General features: G+C 44.1%; 1 long non-coding RNA gene and 1 pseudogene across 1 annotated transcript; both read right to left on the reverse strand.

Moving 5' to 3' along the window:
• Window positions 1-12267: 12267 nt before the first annotated feature.
• On the reverse strand, window positions 12268-21361 carry LOC139363819 (uncharacterized). Its single transcript, XR_011624841.1, has 3 exons — window positions 21199-21361; window positions 13996-14122; window positions 12268-13323 (listed from the first exon to the last, which is right to left on the reverse strand). It is a non-coding gene; the product is annotated as an uncharacterized lncRNA (long non-coding RNA).
• Window positions 21362-22052: 691 nt separating this feature from the next.
• LOC139363950 (collagen alpha-1(I) chain-like) lies at window positions 22053-23113 on the reverse strand (annotated as a pseudogene).
• Between the last annotated feature and the right edge of the window lie 260 nt (window positions 23114-23373).

Genomic DNA, 23373 nt, shown 5'->3' on the forward strand with positions numbered 1-23373 from the left:
AGGAAAAAACAATTAATGAACCTAATCAGCACTACTTTCCAAGAGACGTGCCCTGATTGCACAGATACTGAACCTAATCAAAACTTCATTCTGGAGACACACCCGGTTCAACTTGATTGGATTTTTGAGACAACTACTAAAAACCCCACGTAAAGTTGGAAACCAAAGAGTTAAGGCATTTTGAAGGAAAAATAGGAAGATTCATTCCTTTTTTCATTCATAAGTACTTCTTTTTTTTTTTTTTTTTTTTTTTTTTTTTTGAGATGGAGTCTTGCTCTGTCGCCCAGGCTAGAGCGCAGTGGTGCGATCTCGGCTCTCTGCAAGCTCCGCCTCCCGGGTTCACGCCATTCTCCTGCCTCAGCTTCCCGAGTAGCTGGGACTACAGGCGCCCGACGACTCCACGTCCGGCTATTTTTTTGTATTTTTTTTAGTAGAGACGGGGTTTCACCCGTGTTAGCCAGGGTGGTCTCGATCTCCTGACCTCGTGATCCGCCCACCTCGGCCTCCCAAAGTGCTGGGATTATAGGCATGGGCCACCGCATCCGGCCTCATAAGTACTTTTGAGTGTATTATATGTACTAGAAAGCATTCGCAGTCATGGAGTACAGCAAGAAACCAGACAAAGTAGAGTCTTATGGAGACTCTATATTCTAAAATTATTTGGAAGTAAACTGGACTTGAAAACAAATGGAAAGTGAATAGATATAAAAAGTTTCAATGTTCATGATGATGTAAAAAAATAAAACATATTGCAGAAATGAAGTCAGGAAGTGTTAGGGGTCATATGGTACTTGTAAGGCCATTGGTATCCTCTGAAATTCAAGCAGGCTGAAGACATTTGCATAACTAAAAGGAAAGCAGATGCTAATAGAAGACAATGAAGAAAGGGCCTGAAAGGCATTTCAGAGACCTTGGCTGGTGGCAGCCCCTTCCTTCAAAGGTCTGGAGGCCTATAAGGGAAGACTGATTTTGTGGGCTGGGCCTGGGGCTGCACCACCCCGGGCAAGTGCAGGACAGTGCTCACAGCATTCTACCTCCCAACCACTCCAGCTCCAGCCATGGCTAAAAAGGCCCCAGACACAGTTTGGGTCACTGCTTTGAGGGTGCAAGCCATAAGCCTTGGCAATTTCCATGGGATATTAAACCTGCAGTTGCACAAAGTATAGGAGTGCGCTGCTGATAAAGACATACCCGAGACTGGGCAATTTACAAAAGAAAGAAGTTTCATTGGACTTACAGTTCCACATGGCTGGGGGGAGGCAGAAGGCGAAAGGCATGTCTTACATCACAGCAGGCAAGTGAGGGAATGACAGCCAAGCAAAACTGGTTTTGCCTTATCAAACCATTAGAACTGGTAAGACTTATTCACTACCACGAGAACAATATGGGAGAAACTGCCCCCATGATTCAATTATTTCCCACTGGGTCCCCCCACAACATGTGGGAATTGTGGGAGTACAATTTGAGGTGAGATTTGGGGGGGGGGGGGGAACAGAGCCAAACCATATCAGAAGCCTTCACCTGGATTTCAAAAGATGTATGGAAAAGCCTGTATGTCCAGTAGAAGCCTGCTGGGGTGGAGACCTCATGGCAAATGTCTACTACAGCAGTGCAGAGGGAGAATATGGGGTAGGAGCCCCCACAGAGTCCACACTGGGGCACTACCTAGTGGAGCTCTGAGAAGACGGCCACCATCCTCCAGACCCCAGAATGATAGATCCACTGACAGCTTGCACCCTGAGCCTGGAAAAGCTGCAGGCACTCAATGATAGCCCTTGACAGCAGCCATGGGGACTGACCCTTGTATCCAAAAGAAAATAAATTGTTCTACCATAAAGATATGTGCACTCATGTATTTATTATAGCATTATTTGCAATAGCAAATACATGAATATTTTCTCTATTATTGGATAGAGAAAATATAGTATATGTACACCATGGAATACTATGCAGCCATTAAAAAAATTATGTCCTTTGCACCAACATGGATGCAGCTAGAGGCCATTATTCTAAAATAATGCAGGAAGAAAAAACCAAATACCGTATGTTCTTAGTTATAAGTAAGAACAAAGCACTGATTACACATGGATATAAAGATGGGAACAACGGATACTGGGACTACAAGAAGGGGAAGGGAAGGTGGGGACCAAGACCTGAAAAACATATACACCATGAAATACTATGTTTTCTACCTGGGTTACAAGATCATTCATACGCCAAGCCTCAGCATCACACAATGTGCCAATGTAAAACCCTGTACATGCATTCACGGAATCTAAAATAAAAGTTGAAATTTTTTTTAAATAGGTGAAGATCTGAATAGACATTCCCCAGAAGAAAAGATACAAATGGCCAACAAATATATGACAAAATTCTGACCATCTCTAATTGTCACGGGGATGCAAATAAAAACCACCATGAAATGTCACCTGACACCTCTTAGAATAGCTGTTATTGAAAAGATGGATAGCAAGTATTAGTGAGGATGTGGATAAAAGATAACCCTTGTATACTCGTGGTGGAAATACAAACTACTATGGCCATTTTGGATAATAGTATGAAGGTTTCTAAAGAAAATTTTAAATGAAACTACCTGCTGATGAGGCTGTTGAGATATAGGAACACTTTTACACTGTTGGTGGAATGTAACTTAGTTCAACCATTGTGGAAGACAGTATGGTGATTCCTCAAAGACCTAGAACCAGAAATAGCACTTGACCTAGCAATCTCATTACTGTGTATATACCCAAAGGAATATAAATCATTCTATTATAAAGATACATGCACACACATGTTCATTGCAGCACTAGTCACAATAGCAAAGACATAGAATCAACCCAAATGTCCATCAATGATAGACTGGATAAAGAAAATGTGGTACATATACACCATGAAATACTATGCAGCCATAAAAGGGAATGAGATCATGTCCTTTGCAGGGACATAGATGGAGCTGGAAGCCATTATCCTCAGCAAACTAACCCGGGAACAGAAAACCAAACACTGCATGTTCTCACTTACAAGTGGAAGCAGAACAATGAGAACACATGGATACTGAGAGGGGAACAACACACACTGGGGCCTGTTGGGAGGCAGGTGGAGGGAGAGTGTCAGGATAAATGGGTAATACATACATGCATTGGAATATTATTCAGTGTTACATAATAATGAAACCCTGTCATTTGTGACAACATGGGTGGACTTCGAGGGCATTACGTTATATGAAATAGGCCAGCCACAGAATGACAATTACTATATGATTTCACTTGCATTTGAAATCTAAAATAGACAAACTCACAAAAGCAGAGAGTAGAATGGTGGTTGCCAGGGGCCGTGGTGCAGGGGAAATGGGTAGATGTGGTTAGAGCACAAAGTTTCAGATACACCATATAAGTCAGTTCTGGAGGCCTCATTTACAGCATAGTGCTTATAGCTAAGAATACTGTATTGCATACTTAAAATTTGCTAAAAGGGTGGATTTTGTGTTCTTACCAAAATTTCTTACCAATAATAATAATAATAATAATAATAATAATAATAATAATGGGGGGGGACTTTGGGAGGTGAAGGATATGTTTATAATCTTAAGGGTAGTGGTGTTCACGATGTATACTTATCCCCAGACTCACTGAGATGCATACCTTAAACATGTACAGCTTTTTAAATGTAATCATAGCTCAACAAATTGGGTTAAAAAAAAAAAAGAGGGGGTTGGTTAAAAAATTTAAAAGGAGGGGTAGATGTTCCCTTGTTTTTCTCTCTTAGCTATTTTCTTTCCTGCTGCCTGGAATTAAAAAATGATAGGTGGGCATTTAGCAGCCGAACTGGAGCCTCTTCTAAAGTACAGCAGAGCAGACAGCTGGGAGGGGCCTGCATCCCTAATGAATTTGGCAAGCATCTGTACCAGCCATGATACGTGTAACTATAGATTTAAGTGAGAAAGAAATAAACTTCTGCCTTGTTTAAGCCACTTTGTTCAGACATTAATTTCATATGCATATAGAGAATATATGTTGCTTATGAGTAGGAAAATGTTTATGCCATATGGTTCATAATGGGTGTTTAGCAATGTAGGATGATGCTGATTATGATGACAATGGTGACAAACAGCATGAAATAATAAGTAATGAAAAAAAGTGGTTTAATAGTTGTATATGTTTACTTTATTTAAAGATTCTGCTGCTAATATCATTCAATGTATTTGTATGCCGGGGGGAGGTTTATTAGATGTAGACTAAGAAAGTTTACATTATTTAATGAAAAATACTAGATGAATTTTAAAAAACAGTAAAAATCTCATGAGATGGAACTAAGCATTTGTATTGCAAAGCAACTCTCCCAGTTGATTTTATGCATAGTAATGATTGAGAATCCCCTGATCTAGATCCAACAGATCTCATCCTTTATAGGTGCTATCAAGAAAGCACCTAAGGAAGACAATTTTCCTCACTATATCCATACCTCCAGATAGTAATAGATCTAGAGATCTAGAACCCAAATCCAGACCTCCTGCTTCCATGTGCGGTGGTCTTTCGCTGTTCTGTTTTGCTCCACTTGGTGAAGAGGATTTGAGAATAAATGGCCGCATGATTCAACTCCCTCCTCTGCTCTGAGGAATATAGCCTTGTCCTAGCAAGCAAGAAGCTCACACAGTAGTGGAAGAGGCAAATATACATTCACTAATCTAACATACAAGGCAGTAAGCACTGTAACATCAACAAAGCACTTTGGGGTTTCAGACCAGGAGCAAGTGGGGTGATTAATTCTTAGCAGGGCTAGTAAAGTCTGGGAAGTGTTCACTAACAAAATGTCTGGTCATTAACAAAAGCAACTGGTTTCTCAACACAGTCTAATTTATTGTAACAATATAAATAGTTATTTGTTCATAAACTTTCATCTTTTACCAAAATGTTTGTAGCTTATGTTCCAATTTAACAAGGTTTTCTGGCCAAAACTGTGCACCCACATCAGTCCTCCCATAAAAGTAATTTTGCATGCATAGAACACCTCTATCTATGAATATCCCTAATGAGGTACAGAAAGGTTCTTATTATCCAAACAGAGACATTCCACTGGTGCTAGAGAGCCACAGACGGAAGTTTTCTCTGCCTCCTGGAAATGAAGCCAAACTTTCTTCTTTCTTCAGCCATGAGGATTCCTGTCCTCCTCTTCACCATTTTCTTCTTTATGAGCCAGGTTCTACCAGGTAAAAAAATAAACTTGGTAAGAATGGAGTGCCTAACACCTTACAGGGATTCAGTACTTAAAGAGAAATCACCGTCATCTATGACCAAATAGGGGATCTCATAGGAAATCTGGAAGACGCACCAGTCTCTGGCTCCCTGCTTAGGCCCAGTAATGTCCAACCCACCTATACAGGCCCCACACACCCGGTGCCCACCAGGCTCCTGTCAGCCACGAGGACCCGTGCTCATCCCCTGAAGTATCTTTGGGAGCCTGCATCCCACAGGGACCCACATCTCGGGGCCAACCTCCATGGGGGCCTCTTCTTTGTGGTGGCAGGGGTCGGGGGGGTAGTTGACCTCCAGCCCTCCCATCCTGGCCACTGTATTTTGTGGGGATCATTCAGTCCTGGGAGCTTCCAGGGGACCCCAGAAAGAAGAGAACAGGGTGGTCATGGCAGCCTCAGCCCCAGGCTCTGGGCCAGAAGTTGATAACGACCAATTGAGAGCAACCACTGAATTCGATCCTCTTACAGATACACGAGAAGTTGGCGAAGAACTGAATGTCGACCATTCTATGGTCATCCAGCATTTGAAGCCAATTGGAAAGCTGAAAAATCTTGATAAGTGGGTGCCTCATGAGCTGACCAAATATTTTAAATAGTATCCTTTTGAAGTGTCATCTTCTTTTATTCTATGAAACAACACTGAACCATTTCTTGATCAGATTGTGACATGCCACGAAAAGTGGATTTCATACAATAGCCAGCTCACTGGTTGGACAGAGAAGAAGCTCCAAACCACTTCCCAAAGTCAAACTTGCACCAAAAAAAGGTCATGATCACTGTTTGGTGGTCACCTGCTGGTCTTCTGATCCACTACAGTTTTTGAATCCTGGTGAAATCATTACATCTGAGAAGTATGCCAAGTTAATCGATGAGACGCATGGAAAACTGCAGCACCTGGAACCGGCACTGGTCAACATGAAGGGCCCAGTTCTCCACAATGTGTGACCACATGTTCTACAACCAGGGCTTCAAAAGTTGAATAAACTGGGCTATGAAGTTTTGTCTCATCTGCCATATTCATCTGACCTCTCACCAACCAACCAGCACTTCTTTAAGCATCTTGACAACTTTTTGCAGAGAAAACACTTACACAACCAGCAGAATGCAGAAAATGCTTTCCAAGAATTCATCGAACCCTGAAAGCATGGAATAAAGAGGTTTATTTCTCATTGGCAAAAATGTGCTCAATGTAATGGTTTCCTTTTGTTTTTTAAGACCCAGTCTCACTCTGTCGCCCAGGCCAGAGTGCAAAGGTACAATCTCGACTCACTGCAACCTCTGCCTCCTGGGTTCAAGAGATTCTCCTCCTCAGCCTCTTGAGTAGCTGGGATTACAGGCACATGATACCACACTCGGCTACTTTTTGTATTTTTAGTAGAGATGGGATCTCACCATGTTGGTCAGGCTGGTCTCAAACTCCCGACCTCCTGATTCACCCACCTCAGCCTCCCAAAGTGCTGAGATTACAAGTGTGAGCCACTGTGCCCAGTCCATTGTAATGGGTTCTATTTTGATTAATAAAGATGTGTTGCAGCCTAATTACAAAAATTTAAAATTCACAGTCCAAAACCGCAATTACTTTGGCACCAACCTAATAATAGAAGAATTAAAAGAGGCCTTTATATTAGAGAGCCCATGGATGATAAAATAATAAAGAATATTACAATCTCCATAAACCATAAACTTGGTAACTTAGACCAACTGGATGAATTAAAAGACACAATCTATTAATACGAAAACATAGGAGAAATAGGTAATCTAAATATATTGATATGTATTTTTTAAATGAAATCAATACCTAATAACCTTAGAGAAAACCTGTATATTCCAAAGATGTGACATTCTGTCATGTTGTTCTAACTGGTGGGATTCAGGGATTTCCATTTTGATAAGAACATAGGTGAGTCGCACACACTTACTTTTAGTGCTCATTGGTCTGGAAACCTATGTCCACTATAGGATACTGCAGAGCGATGCGTTTTGGAGAATGTAGGCAAGATAATATTATTTTCAGATTTAAAGGAAGACAACTTGTTTTATGTACAGTAATTCCTCATAATATCGCAGGGGATACCATATTTAAACTTTGGGGTATCCCTAGATACAATTCTTATTTGAGCCACATGTGAATTTCAGACACGGAGGCTGCTGAACTTTGGTGGCTTTCAACAGATGTGGAAGGTAACTCACAACCTACTTTGTGAAGGCATAAAATTCAATGAGCCCTCATTTAGCATTTTATTTTAAATATTATTTTTGTAAACTTTGCATTTCCAATTAGGTGAAATTTTAAACCTGTTTCAGTTCTTATCCACTTTTTTTTTTTTTTTCCCTGAGACGGAGTCTTGCCCTGTCACCCAGGCTGGAGTGCAGTGGCATGGTCTTGACTCACTTCAACCTTTGCCTCCCAGGTTCAAGCAATTCTCCTGCATCAGCCTCCCAAGTAGCTGGGATTACAGGTTCCCACCACCATTCCCGGCTAATTTTTGTAGTTTTAGTAGAGATGTGGCTTCCCCATGTTGGTCAGGCTGGTCTTGAACCCCTGACATTGTGATCTGCCCACCTCAGCCTCCCAGAGTGCTCGGATTACAGGCCTGAGCCACCGTGCCTGGCCTCTCCACTCTTTTTAGGCAGAGGGGAGTAAGGGTTGCTGTAAGTTAGGAGGGACTCCCGTGTACCCAACCCATTTGTGTAAATTTCTTCCTTCAGAGTTCTTCAAATCAGCATCACCATTGTTAAAGGCCTCCCACATGGCAATAATTGTGCTACAGGGTTTTACGCACATGAAGTTGATGTTTGGCTGAATGAACCTCCTTGCTGTGGCACAAGGGGGACATAGGTCTTTTCACCAATTATGAAGCAGGTTCACTGTGCAATGGCTACCTACTTTTCTGAGTACAATGAGACCAAACACATTCATATATAAATTCTATGAAGTGAATTTATTACTTACAAATAGCAAACAAAAGACAACGAAAGTCTAGGATTCAATATGAACCGCTACCCCAAGATCAGGAAGGCTACCCAGAGCAGATGGATGGAGTTTTGACTGTAAACGCTTCACTTGCACTACAACTGAGGGACACCAGAAAGCAGCCCACGATGTGGTTTGCTAGACACAAGCGTTAAAGGCCATTCTGTTTCGAGCAGGGACTCTAACAGAGCCTGGGCTGTTCTGACCAATGTCACCTGATTATCAGGATATTGTCTTCCCAGCATATCATACAGTTATCTTGAGAACTACCAGTAAGAAAGGGAGGAAAATGGCCCTGCACCCTTAAAATTGAAGGATCAGGATATTTGTTGGGACAAAGCACAGACAGTAGCGACAGAGTGTTCTTGTGAGCCATCTACTAGTTCTCTTGAACGGAGCATGGCACCTAACCCTTTCTCTTTCCTTTCAATGGAAACTGTTTCAGAATATTTTGAATATTTTGAGTTTCTACATCTACAGAGTTGAGGCACAGGATTGCTGGCAGTGTAGACTCTCTGCATGGTTACAGGAAAGAGTTCAGGAGCCCATCAAGCCACATTGGAGGAGACCACCTAATCCTCCAGAGACTGTCACTCCATCTTCCTGGGGTTAGCTCCACATGCAGTAAGGGCATTATGTCTAAGGCCGGCAAGACTTGCAGTCCAAAGATTCGACTTTTGACATGCTGATAAACAGCAGTGATAAGAGAAGCCCACACACTCGCTGGGAATTTTTCAATGAAAGCAGCTGAGACTCTTCTTCATCTGCTTTGATAGTGGCTAATATCAAACTCTTTCTTCCCATTTTCTTTACTCATCCATGACTGAACCATGAGGCACCATAGATGTACACCTCATCAGGAGGGTGTAGGGGACAGCAGCAAGGGGAGCAGTAGCACAAGAAACAAACAAGGCCACTACTTCTGCCTACATAATAACTATTGTCTTGGAGTGTACAATAATTAATAATGTTCACATGGCTGCCCTGAGCATACAGAGATGGTGACCAGAGTAGATGCAGGGACTACAGAGATACAGCCTGATCCTTGCTAATTAGGACTTAAGTGTCGGTTTATGTGCTGCGCTTTTGTGCATTAATAAGCCAGGGCCTCAAAACTGCCTGCTAAGCACAGGCCAAATGTCATGCGGGGGTGCAAGTAAATATTCATGTCTAGGAGATGAGAGCAGTTTAGTGTGGGAGAAGATGACAACACCTGAAGACCACAAAACGTTGTGTAGACCAAAGGGAAGGCCCATCGTCAGCTCACGGTTCTGACTCAGGCGGCTGCTAATGTGTTACGGAACCGTCAGCCGACAGCAGGTAGGTCAAGTTGAGCAGGTGTCCTTCATGAGGGTTGGTCCATTCCATTTGTGTTGCCAATTGTTTCAATAGCGTCTCATGCACCCCACTGGTGAGGAAGGAATGAGCACCCTACGTTTACTGCACCGTGAAACACATAACATCTATTACTAAACAGATAAGCCAGACATCAGTTATTAATTACATATAGGAGGATGGTGTAAGCTCACACAGGCCCAAACAGGGATTAATTTAGGAGCAGAGAGTGGTATAGCATTAAAAAGGTGAGGATGTTTCTTTTTTTTTTTTTTTTTTTGAGACAGAATCTCACTCTGTCATCCTTCCTGGAGTGCAGTGGTGTGATTTTGGCTCACTGCAGGCTCCGTCTCCCGGGTTCACACCATTCTCCTGCCTCAGCCTCCCTAGAAGCTGGGACTACTGGCACCCACCACCACGCGTGGCTAATTTTTTGTATTTTTAGTAGAAACGGGGTTTCACCGTGTTAGCCAGGATGGTCTCGATCTCCCGACCTCATGATTCACCGGCCTTGGCCACCCTAAGTGCTGGGATTACAGGCGTGATCCACTGCACCCGGCCCAGGATGTTCCTTTATTCCTACAGGAGTATGTGATTGGTTTGTCTATTGGCTGGTAGGGAACTGAATCATGTGACACTGACTGGTAAGACTGTAATACTCTAAAATACAATATATAAACTATCATATCATAATGGTGCAATACTATCTACTACAATAAGAAAGGCATCGATGAAAAGCCCAACGCTATCATATGTGACTGAGAGATTGAATGCTTCCTCCCTCAGATTAGTTACAACATATTGTCCTATCACAGTTCTTTCTCCTTCATTCAAAGTGAATGATCCAAATAATAGACAGAAATAATAAAGAATAAAGGCAACAAATGCAAAGAACTCACGAGATGATACTCTATGGTAAAATTTATGTACTTAGAAATTAATACCAACTCATTATTAGCAAAAAATAAACATCTTTATATCAAGAGTAGTTTTTCCTTTAATAAAGAAAGGTGGAATATGTATAATGAACAAGGGATAATCAAAATTTGCCAAATGTGGCTAGTAAGACAATCCCAACAATTCACAAACATTATTCACTGGTCAGTTAGTCACAGGACAATACATACAAATGAAACTTACTGACCGCGTGCAGTGGCTCATGTCTGTAATCCCAGCACGTTGGGAGGCTGAGGTGGGCAAATCATGAGGCCAGGAGTTCAAGACCAGCCTAGCCAACATGGCGAAACCTGTCTCTACTAAAAATACAAAGAATTAGCTGGATGTAGTGGTGGGCACCTGTAGTCCCAGCTACACGGGAGTCTCAGGCAGGAGAATCACTTAAACCCAGGAGGCGGAGGTTGCAGTGAGCCGAGATTGCACCACTGCACTCCAGCCTGGGCAACAGAATGAGATTCCATCTCAAAAAAAAAATAATAATAATGAAATAAAAAAATTAAACTTACCTACATTTTAGAAAAACATTAAAATTCAACCATGAATCCAGCACATTATCAAATGAATAGACAAAAATTCTACCAACAAACTTAGTATCATTATCTATGAAACTCAAGTACTACTGCTTAAAGAGCATTTACAGAACTCTCACCTCAAGGTTTCCCTGCAAAACAAGGTGAAATGCATACTCAAGACTCTTTAAGAATGAGCCACTGATAAAAACAATATACTTGTAACTTGTGTAACATTTCATACATTTTTTTTCAAGCACTGCACCATAATTAATTTGCATCAGGCTTTTCAAATTAGAAAAGCTTCACTTACAGAACTTCCTTCCTGTGGGAATTTTAACATGACTTTTCAAATAAATGTTAAAACTGAAAATATTCTTGCAGTTTCTAAACTATTAGAGTTTTAATCCTGTGTACGTTCTTGTATTTACAAGGTCCAGGGAGCTACAGTGTGCATTTTCGTATGTCCTTGAGTGGGTATGAGAGAAATGAAACATTCCCACATTCTGGACATTCATAGGGTTTTTCTCAGGAATGAGCTGATATCTTCAAATGGAACTAACACAACTGAAGGCCTTACTACAAATTTAGATTCAAAAGGCTTTTCTCCACTCTCAGTCCTCCCAAATCTTCAAAAACAGGAAAATCTGAAGGCTTGACCACATTTCCTAACATTCTTACGGTTTCTATGCAGTGTGAGCCTTTTCATGTTTATGAGGGAATGGGAAAGAGTAAATGTTTTACCACATTTCTTACATTCAAGGGGCTTTATTTATTTGTTTGTTTATTTTCTTTAATTTTGAGATGGAGTCTCACTCTGTCACCAGGCTGGAGTGTAGTGGCACAATCTCGGCTCACTGCAACTTCCACATCCTGGGTTCAAGCGATTCTCCTGCCTCAGTCTCCTGAGTAGCTAGGATTACAACCATATGCTACCACACCCAGCTAATTTTTGTATTTTTAGTAGAGACGAAGTTTCACCATGTTGGCCAGGATGGTCTCGATCTCCTGACTTTGTGATCCGCATGCACAGGGCTTTCCCCCAACCCCTCGTGGCTTTTTATGTCCTTGAAAAAGAACTAAGACAACTGAAATGTGCCACCATGCCCAGTTAATTATTTTCTTTTTTTTTTTTTTTTGAGACAGAGTCTCACTCTGTCGCCCAGGCTGGCATGCAGTGGGGCTATCTCAGCTCACTGCAAGCTCCACCTCCCAGGTTCACACCCTTCTCCTGCCTCAGCCTCCCGAGTAGCTGGCGTGAGCCAACGTGCCCGGCATTATTTTATTTTTCTAGAGACAGGGTTTCACCATGTTGCCCAGGTTGTTTCACATTGTTTTAATCCGGGCTAGTTATGAACTCCTGGGCTCAAGCAATACACACACTTTTGCCTCCCAAAGTGCTGGGATTATAGGCTGAGTCACTACACCCAGCCTCTATATCATGACTTCTTTCATGGTGAGTAAGGTGACTGGAACGAGTGTAGCCTTTACCGCATCTCTTACATTCATAGGGTTTTTCTAGAGTATGAATTGTTTCATGGAGGTGAAGGGAACTGAGACGACTGAAGGCTTGGTCACATTGTTTACATTCATAGGCTTTCTCTCCAGTATGGTTACAAAGGGAACTCAAAGGACTAAAGACTTTGCCACATTGTTTACATTCATAGGGTCTCTCTCCAGTATGAATGCTTCCATGACAACGAAGGGAAGTGGAACAGCCAAAGGCTTTATCACATTTGGTGCATTTATAGGGTCTTTCTCCAGTGTGAGTCCTTTCACGCGTCTTAAAATAACAAGAAAATCTGAATGTTTTCCCACATTCCTTACATTCCTAGGATTTCTCTCCAGTGTGAGTTCGTTCATGTATTACACAACAACCGGAAACAGTGAACGCTTCACCACATTCTTTACATTTACAGGGTTTATCTCCTGTGTGAGTTCTCTGATGTCTTTCAAATGAATTGAGAAAATAAAACGCTTTCCCACATATCGTACATTTATAACTGGATTTCCACTGTGCATTATCATGTGTCTTCTAACACCTGGAACAGAAACGAAGAATTTCCCACATTGTTCACATTTATATTGCTTCTCTCCATATGGTTTGTATCCTGAGTGAGCTAGGATGTGCCTATTAAGAAGGGAATGATGTACAGACTTTTCCACAAACACTGCATTCACATTGTTTTAATCCAGTAGAAATGTTCTCATTCAGATCAAGGTTTGGAATTTGGCTGACAACTTGTCCATACTGTCTACCTTTTTTGCTTTCACACGGTCTCTGTAACACATGATTTCTGTAAAAAAAATGACAAGCACATTATTATTGGTTGGTTTAATAACTTTCTACTTATTAATAGGTCTTGGACTTACACTGCTACCAATACCAAGGAAAATGCATTATTATTATTTTTTTTGGCCATGATTGAATTATTTGAAAGTAAATGGGTTACCACTGAAAACACAGCTACCACCTACATGACTATGACCAAATTAGTAACATTCATATACACAATTTTGTAGTGCTATTTTCAAGTAAACTGTTTTCCAAACACTGACTGCTACACTGAAGTACGTTACATTTGGGTGAAATTTTTCTAAAACAAAATAAATTTCAAGTGACTCTTATTTGTTTTGATTACTTGTTTTTAAGTTCATATGACTTGCTAAGATTCCTTCAAAGGACTTTATTTCCTCTTCTCAGTGCAAGTTATCTTATATCTTTCCCAGGTTTTTCAAAGTGATCTTCAATATTCTGGTCTTTCCATTAGTTTCCTAAAATGCAGACCCACAAAATTATCATGAATTATTAAAAACTATAGAAACGTTACTAGATTTATGTTCATTGTACACAGTGCCCATGCCTGATTTCTTCACCAAATCATTCCCTTGCCACATTCCAAATCACAAATAGCACTGATGATAGGGAAATACTTCTGTAATTAAGTGAAATGTGTTGTCATTCTTACCTACAGAAGCCAGGTTCCTGCAGGTTTCCTGCATCACTTCTCTCTAGAGATTCTTCTGAGAAGAATTTAAGAAAGCCCATTCCTCCTGGGTAAAGTTTACAGCCACATCCTCAAAAGCCATGGAGTCCTAGAACATTCCACACATGTGGATAGAAGGACGGGTGAGACTGACAGCACTGGGAATTTATACTCAATCCATAAGCTCTTTACATGATTCTAAAATTTTCAAGCATTTCTTCTATGACGTGATTGTCACAACTCTTACTCTGTTCACACATACTCCCTCCCACACAGCAGTATTAATGCTGGAATTGAACTATTCAAAAAGGTAACAGCAAAGTAGAAACACCCATCTCATTAGAGAATCCAGGGAGTAAGATGTGCTGCTAGGAGTTACCTTTTAACTTCACTTTGTACATTTCTAGTATCTGTCATAATAAAGTCCTACCTGATGTGCATAAGGGAGTTAATATTATCAGTCCTGAGACTACTGATTCTTAAAAACACCTGCTCGCAAAGTTCCATCTTTGTATTAGTAACTTACATTTTGAAAGGGATTCCACCAACCCAAGTAATAAGAATGACCCACTGCATCTAAATGGCTTATGCAATATATTTGCCAAAACTTTTTCTGCTGAAGGTCTATTATTTTGTGTCACTGCAGTGGTGCTTAGGGAACCAGACACCAAAACACAGTCTGAACACTAAGTGTTCAATGAGTTTCCCTGGTAGACAATATTTTACATGTGCTGTCACTTGTTAACTGGGAAGTTGAGCCCATTCCATGTGATTACACCAAGACAGAGTAGGCTTATTAAATTTAATTGAGTAGCAAATAAAACCAATAATTGATATTTAACAACATTAATACAACAATTTTTAAAATTTCTATTGCACAATGTCAAGGCAGAAAGGAATAAGAGGAAATATGACACATGGTTTTTAAAATGACATTAATGTCACCACTTCCAGATGCTATTCCTATGAAATCACATAAATTCCCAAATCAGGTTGTTTTAGGCAAGAAAAACTACTTTTTCATACGTAGTAAAAATGACAAATATCTAATGCTTTTTTGTCACTTAAAAAAAGAGTGATAGCTTGTCTAACATACTTCTAAGATTTTCAAACGAAAATACTCAGGACAGCACAGTATTAGCAGAGAGATGAGCAAGCAGACCAAGGGGAAGAAAAGTCTTAATGACCCAGCATTTATATGGAAAGTTGATGAATGATAGACTAGGCACTGTAGAATAGAAAAAGAAATCACATGCACTTTAAAATATGAGGCAAACCAGGCTGGCATCTACTTGGGAAAATGCATTGCATTCTTCTCTATTCCATGAACCGTAATCAACTTATTATATATTCAAATATGAAAGACAAAACCAGAACACTTTCAGAAGTCACAGGAAGATTTTTTTTTTACGAAGGATTAGGCAGAATTTCTTTTGTGTAAGAAAACAGTGATAAAGGAACAGACAAACTCAAACATGTTAAAATTTAGGGACTAAAAAGAAAATAGAGTGGGCCAGGCATGGTGGCTCAGGCCTGTAATCCCAGCACCTTGGGAGGCTGAGACGGGTGATCACCTGAGGTCCGGAGGATGAGACCAGCCTGGCCAACATGGCAAAACCCGGCCTTTTTGCTGTTGTTTGTTTTTCAGATGAAGTCTTCCATTGTCGTTTGGGCTGGGGTGCAGTGGCAAGATCTTGGCTCACTGCAAACTTCACCTCCCTGGTTCAAGCAATTCTCTTGCCTCAGCCTCCCGAGTAGCTGGGATTACAGGTGCCTGCCACCAGGCTCAGCTAATTTTTTTGTATTTGTGGTAGAGACAGTTTTTCGCCGTGTTGGCCAGGCAGCTCTGGAACTCCTGACCTTGTGATCCACCCACCTTGGCCTCCCAAAGTGCTGGGATTACAGGAATGAGCCACGGTGCCAGGCCTAAAACCCCGTGTTTACTAAAAATACAAAAATTAGCTGGGTGTGGTGGTGGGCCTATAATCCCAGTAACTCTGAGGCTGACACAGGAGAATCACTTGAACCTGGGAGGCAGAGGTTGCAGTAAGCAGAGATGGCGCCACTGCACTCCAGCCGGGCTCAGAGCAAGACAGTGTCTCCAAACAAACAAACAAACAAAAACAAACAAACAAACAAACAAAAACCGAGATATACAGATAAGAGGATGCAGATGTGCCCACTGTCATAAATTCTTCACCATGCTACAAGAGGGGAACTGACATTTTGGTGAATCTTTGTAAATCATCAATTTATCTATCACACTTTTATTTCACCAGTAGCATTGACAAAGCTAAGTCCTACAATTCCATTTGAAATTACCCTTAAAAAGAACAGACTTTTAAAACCTACTACACTCACTCTGAGGAAGAAATAAATATGAATTTTTAGCAAATAAAATGCATCATTTTAGCTTGCCTCTTTGGAAATAGTATTTTTATCTTTCAAGCTGTACTGACAAAATGTATCTTACAGTCAATGAAAAACTGAAACTCAAATAAGCGGACAAGCCTTTTCAAGATAACAAACTCAGGGAGAGGCAGTGCTGACCCCAACACAGACCTTTCTAAGTGTCACGGCATTCCATTCTATCCCTCGGGACACCCATCCTGTTCAGTAAAGCACTCAGTCACCACCTAGGAGGCACTGGCACTGCTCTTTGTCCTCCTGTGTGCCTTAAAAGCATCTTCATATTCAGGTTCTTGCACATCCTCTCTGGGGTGGGTTTTCCTTGTCCTTTGGGATAATTTTTCTCTCTTCGAAAGTCTGAGACAATCGAGACAGCAGAAATCATTTCTGCCTTTTCCTCTCACTATCAGCATCCCGTTTGCAGATCGTCAATGTGTCTCCGAGGAATAAAAGCTCCGGCTGGAGGAACAGTTTTAATGACCTAGCTTTAATGACATTACGTTGTATTGTCCATTCATTTTAATGTCCTAAAATTTTAATAACCCTAAGGGGTCACCATTTTAGATGAAACTATACCAGGAGATTCCTCTAAGGCCAAGAGCATCCAGCTGCTCTCCTGAGAGGCTCTACCCCCTACCTCAGGTTGTCCTTGGGGATGAGATGATCCCGGGGCTGATACTCACTAGACCCTCCAATAGACATGGCCACAATGCGTATCCTGGGTCATCCCCAGACAGTTCTAAAATGCCAGGACTAGGAAAAGACAGGAGGGTGGCTGAGGACACAACACCCTGTAAAGTTTTCACGGGGGGACCTCAACTTAAAGACATTTGGGTAATATGTACACTTAGGAAAGATGAAGAGAGGCACAAAGATTTTTTTTACAGTAGAGTGTCAGAGGATTTATTCTCTGCTTTCCTTTCGTGTAAAATGTTTGAAAACAGAAAAATATTTTGGCCATGGTGGCTCACGCCTGTATTCCCAGCGCTTTAGGTGGTTGAGGTGGGCGATCAGTTAAGATCAGGAGTTCGAAACAACCTAACCAACATGGCAAAACCATGTCTCTACTAAAAATACAAAAATTAGCTGGACGTGGTGGTGGGCGCTTATAAGCCCAGCTACTTGGGAGGCTGAAGCAGGAGAATCGCTTGAACCTGGGAGTCAGAGGTTGCAGTGAGCTGAGACTGTGCCATTGCACTCCAGCCTGGCGACAGGGTGAGACTCCGTCTCAACAACAACAACAACAACAAAAATATAAATATATATAAAATATACATTTAAAATTATTACATGTAGATAGTATTTGAAGTCATGGGACTGACTGTAGGTAGAAACAAGAGAAGGCAAGGAAAGTTTTCACATTTATATTTGTATATAATTATATAAAATTAATATACATAATTATAATATATAAATATATCATATAGGCTGTGCACAGTGGCTTACACCTGTAATCCCAGCAATTTGGGAGGCTGAGGTGGGCAGATCACCTGAGGTCAGGAGTTCGAGACTAGACTGACCAACATGGAGAAATCCCATCTCTACTAAAGATACAAAAATTAGCCAGGCGTGGTGGTGCGTGCCTGTAATCCCAGCTACTCAGGAGAATGAAGCCCGAAAATCACTTGAACCCAGGAGGTGGAGGTTGCGGTGAGCCCAGATTGTGTCATTGCACTCCAGCCAGGGTGACAAGGGCTAAACTCCATCTCAAAATAAATAAATAAATAAAACAATAAATATATATTTATATCTAAATTTATAATTATAATACATAAATGTGTATATACATACATTTATTATAAATTTATTAATATATGAAATATATTTATTTCTGAGACAGGGTCTGGCTCTGTCACCCAGGCTGGAGTGTAGTGGCACTATCATAGCTCATTGGAGCCTTGAACAGATGGCTCAAGCGATCCTCCCACCTCAGCCTCCTGAGTGGCTAGGATTGCATCCACACACCACCATGCCTAGCTAATTTTAAAATTTTTTGTAGAGACAGGGTCTTCCTTTTTTGCCTAAGCTGGTCTTGAATTCCTGGGCTCAAGTGATCTCCCTGCATCAGGCTTCCAATGTGTTAGACGTGGGCCACTGCATCTAGTCTAATGCATTTTTTAATTTGCGACTTTATATTATTTAATATTTTGAAGTACTGAATGTGTTGAACAACCAACTTGCAGAATTCCCGAACCATGGACGGTCAGCTGTCATGTCCTCGTTCAAATCGTCCCAGCACACCAAGGCTAGAAACCTTTCAGCCAACTTCCACTTATGTCTCCCGGGGCAGGACAATGTCACTTGGCCAATCCCCACTAAGAGGGACTCTGGAAAGGTAAGAAACTATTCTGTTCTCTATAATGGAATGTGACCAGGGAGAAGGCAGTTGGGAGGGCCAGCTGGGCCCTCCAACCAGCAGCGTCCACCATCGACTAACTGCCCTAGAGCTACACCGTGCTGGGCATTTGGGGCACTGTTATGAGCAAGAGTTTCCATTTTTCTTCTCATGGGACCTTCATGCTAGTGGCAAGAGACAGTTTTTTTGTTTGTTTGTTTTTGTTTTTGAGGCAGAATTTTGTTCTTGTCACTCAGTCTGGAGGGCAATGGTGTAATCTCGGCTCACTGCAACCTCTGCCTCCTGGATTCAAGCAATTCTCCTGCCTCAGCCTTCCGAGTAGCTGGGATTACAGGATTGTACGACCACATCTAGCTAATTTTTGTATTTTTAGTAGAGATGGGGATTCACCATGTTGTCCAGGCTGGTCTGGAACTCCTGAGCCACTGCACCCAGTCAAGAGGGAGATTTTAAATCAGTAAGTATAATTGTGATGAATGCCAGAAAGAAGAATGTGTGTGATGGGGAGGGGACTTAAGTTATTCTCTCATATTTTAACACTTTCATAGGAAATAACTAAAAACTTAGAAGCTTAAAACAACACACACCTTTAAGCCAATTTTGGCAAGCTAGGAGTTGAGCACATTTTAGCGGGACCTGTGCTTGGGATCTCACGCTAAGCAGCTGGGCTGCATCCTCATCTGAGGCTCCACCAGGGCAGAATCCATTTCCAGGTCCGCCGAGGTTATTGACAGAATTCATTTCCTCGGACCCGCTTGGCAATGTCCCAGCTTTTTGCTTCCTTGCCTATGGGGCCCCACCAAAGGTCCTTTCTCAGCACAGCATCTCCCTCCTGTAGCGCCTGCAGGCGGAACCTTTCTCTCTAGTGTGCGAAGGTGATGCACTGTGACAGTGACATCCCATTGCTTTTGCCAGGCTCTATGGGTTAAAAGCCAGTCACCGGTTTTGCTCGTACCCAAGGTCAGGAAGACTATGCAACGGCATAGGTCATTGGGGGGTCAGTCACTTTAGGGTGTGGCTGTCACCACTGAACTTGGTGAGACTTTAAGGGTTGGTAAGAGCTGGCCAGGTACAGGGGTGAGGGTGTGTCAGGCAGGGGTGAGGGCATGGAGGGGGATGCAGAGGCCTGCACCCTGGAATGTCCTTTCACTCCCTGAGGTTTTGTTCTCCTGATCCCTGAGTACATCCCAGAACACAGTGGGGCCCTAGCAGGGGAGAGGTAGGGAAGCATGTGTTGTTCCTCTGGGGACCTTGTTAGGCAAATCAGATTAGGGGCCAGGCTTTCAGTGGTGGGTGCGAGCGTGGGAGTGATGAGTGTGCAGGTGTGTGTGGGAAGAGCGATGGGGATGGGGTCAGCCCCAGCCACCATGAAGACCTGAACTGTGCATCCACCCATCCCAGCAGCCTCCCTGAGTGAGTGCCTTCAGGGCGCAGGTCCTGTTTTACACATGGAAGTGAATCAGAATGGGACACTGCCTTGCTTTAGAGAGGTCACACTTTTTCTCTTTCTTTTTCTTCTTCTTTTTCTTTTTTTTTTTTAATTTGCGACAGATTCTCACTCTGTTGCCCAGCCTGGAGTGCAGTGGTGTGACCTTGGCTCACTGCAACCTCTACCTCCCAGGTTCGAGCAATTTTCCTGCCTCAGCCTCCTGGGTAGGGTAGCTGGGATGATACGCACGCATTACCATGCCTGACTAATTGTTGTATTTTAGTTTCACCATATTGGCCCGGCTGGTCCCAGTCTCCTGGCCTCAAGCGATCTGCCCGCCTCAGCCTCCCAAAGTGCTGTGACTACAGGCGTAAGCTACCACACCGGGCGAGAAGTCACACTTCATGCCAAGTGGGTGGGAGCCACTCAGACAGCACACCAGCTGGTGCTGGGAGTGAGGGGTGCTCAGCGTCCTAGGAAGGCAGAGGGCTGCATGAGAGGTTCGGGGAGGAAGTACTGGAGGAGGATTTGAGATTTTCACCTGAGCAGCTGGGTGGATGGAGGGGCTGTTTACAGAGAATCACAAGAATGTGGATGAGCAGGTTAGGACACTAATAAAGCACTCTGTTTTGGCCCGCAGAAAATTTGAGATGCTTCCCTGTGTCCAGTGGGGGCTTTGGGAAAGGTCAGGGCTGGGCATCTGACTGGGATGGATGTCTCTGGCAGGCAGCAGAGCATGTGGATGGTTTGTGAAGCCCGGAAGGTCATGAGATTACCTGTGGCAATGCCCACTGCAAATGGAAGGTCATTTGGCCTGAGTCCAGACATATACAAGTTGGGCGGAGAAGGGGGTGGGTCCCCGGGACCCACCGAGCAGCAGCTATGGAAGTACAGGGAAACCAAGGGTGTGGGGTGACATGAAGCAGGAAGCTCAAATAAGATGAGGAAAGACGTTTGAAAGACGATCAGGGCTGGGGACAGTGGTTCATACCTGTAATCCCAACACTTTAGGAGGCTGAGAGGAGAGGATGGCTTGAGGCCAGGAGTTTGAGACCAGCCTGGGCAACATAGGGAGACCCCATTTCTATAAATAAATAAACACCATTGGTACTTGGCATTTCAGGCGGGGAACAGCAAACACATGAAAGCTCTGAGGCTGGAAAGGGAAGTGATTAGTGCTCGCTCCTGGTTCCTTTATCAGTCCTTAAAGCGATGCAGAGACATTTCAGGTACTCCTTGGCCGAGCTCCTTCAGGGAAGGCCTAAGTTCGCTTCTACTTCCCATCCATTAATTTTTTTTTTTTTTTTTTTTTTTTTTTTTTGGAGACAGAGTCTCATTCTGTCGCCCAGGCTGGAGCGCATGCAGTGGCACCATCTCAGCTCACTGCAACCTCCACCTCCCGGGTTCAAATGATTCTCCTGCCTCAGCCTTCCCAGTAGCTGGAACCACAGGTACGCGCCACCACGATCGGCTAAGTTTTCGTATTTTTAGCAGAGATGGGGTTTCATCTTGTTGGCCAGGCTGGTTTCGAACTCCTGGCCTCAAGTAATCCACCTGCCTCGGCCCCACAAAGTGCTGGGATTACAAGTGCCAGCCACCGCGCCCGGCCCTACTTCACTCCTAACGCCCACCATACGTGCTTCCAAATGTTTGCTGAATGACAAGGTGAACGAGTGAATGCGACTACGTGACTTCGGGCAGCAGGCAATCCTATTCCTTGGACCTCAGTTTCCCTTTTTGTAAAGCAAGCCTGTCTCTCGCTCTCTGCCCTAAAAGCCTGAGTTCTGGGCTTGAGATGAGCGCGTCCTGTAGAGCAGACTCCAGGTGGACGTTGAGCTGGGTCTTCTAGGAGGCCAGGATGCGGCCAGCTCTTGGGTCCAGTCCTCCCGCGGGACCCCGCACGCCCAGTCCCAGCGCCGCCCCGCCCAACCTGCCTTTGTTCCCCCAGGCCCCGCCCTCTCCGCGCAGCTCGCTCCCCATTGGCCGGGGGGCGGGCCCTGGGCGCCCGGCTCCGCTGGGGGCGGGGCTGCGGGCGGCGGGCCGGGCCGTGTGCACCTGCGCGGTGTGTTTCCCGGCCGCGGCTCCGCGCCAGCTGCAGCTCTTTGATCTGAGCCGGATCCTGAGCGGGGAACACGGGCTGAAGCGGCGGCAGAGGCCCCGCCCCGGGGCTCCATTGTTGAGGCTGCCGCGGCTCTGTCGGCTGCTCAGCTGCACTCCAGCCGGCCCAGGCGCGGCGGCGAGGAGCGAGCGCTGCGAGGCGGCTGCCTGAGGTGAGACGGCGCGACGGGCGATGGGGCCTCCGGACTGGGCGGGGGTCTCTGCCCCGCGCGTGGCGGCTCCGAGCTGGGCTCCGCAGGGTCTGACGTTGGGATCCGGGGTCCTTGCGCCAGGGCTTTGTCTCGGCCTTGGGCGGCACCGGGGGCTTAGCGCCTGCTGCGGTACCTCGTCGGCCCGCGGGGGGTCCCGGTCGCCCTGCGGGTGGGGGCCGGTCCCTACTGCTCCCCGGCTCCCCGCGTCTGCCGCGGAGGGGACTGCATGGACCCAGGCGCTGGCTTCTGCCCGGTCCCCCGCAGCGTGGCTGGTCCCCGCGTGCGGCAGAGGGGGCCCTGCGAGGGCCCACTCGTGGGGCGGGGTCCGGGTCTCCGCGAGTGGGAGACTCCGCCGCCCTCCCCGCCCTCCCTCGCAGCGAGACTGCTTCCCTAGACTCACAGAGGGTGCTGCGCGGACCTTCGGACGAGGGAGTCCGTGACTCTGGGTGGGGGCTCTTTCCTGGCCCCGCATGACAGCTTCCTGAGTGTTTTGTCACCTATATAGGTGGCTGCTTGGACCCGCGCGCCTGGGTAAATGCGAGGTCCTTTTTCAATACCGTGAATCCAAGTATTCATGCTATTTTAAATCTGCAATTCTTTGACTCTCCAGAGGGTTTTTAGATTAATTTTTTTTCTATTACTTCCTAGTGTTTGTTGCAGAGTTCAGAGTACTTGATTAAAACTTAACAGGTCCGCCTGGTGCGGTGGCTCACGCCTGTAATCCGAGGACTTTGGGAGGTCTAGGCAGGCGGATCACTTGAGGTCAGGAGTTCGAGACCAACCTGGCCAACATGGTGAAACCCTGTCTCTACTAAAAATGCAAAAATTAGTTGGGCGTGGTGGTGGGCGCCTGTAAT

Source organism: Macaca nemestrina, chromosome 6 (genome assembly GCF_043159975.1).
Source record: "Macaca nemestrina isolate mMacNem1 chromosome 6, mMacNem.hap1, whole genome shotgun sequence".
NCBI lineage: Eukaryota > Metazoa > Chordata > Mammalia > Primates > Cercopithecidae > Macaca > Macaca nemestrina.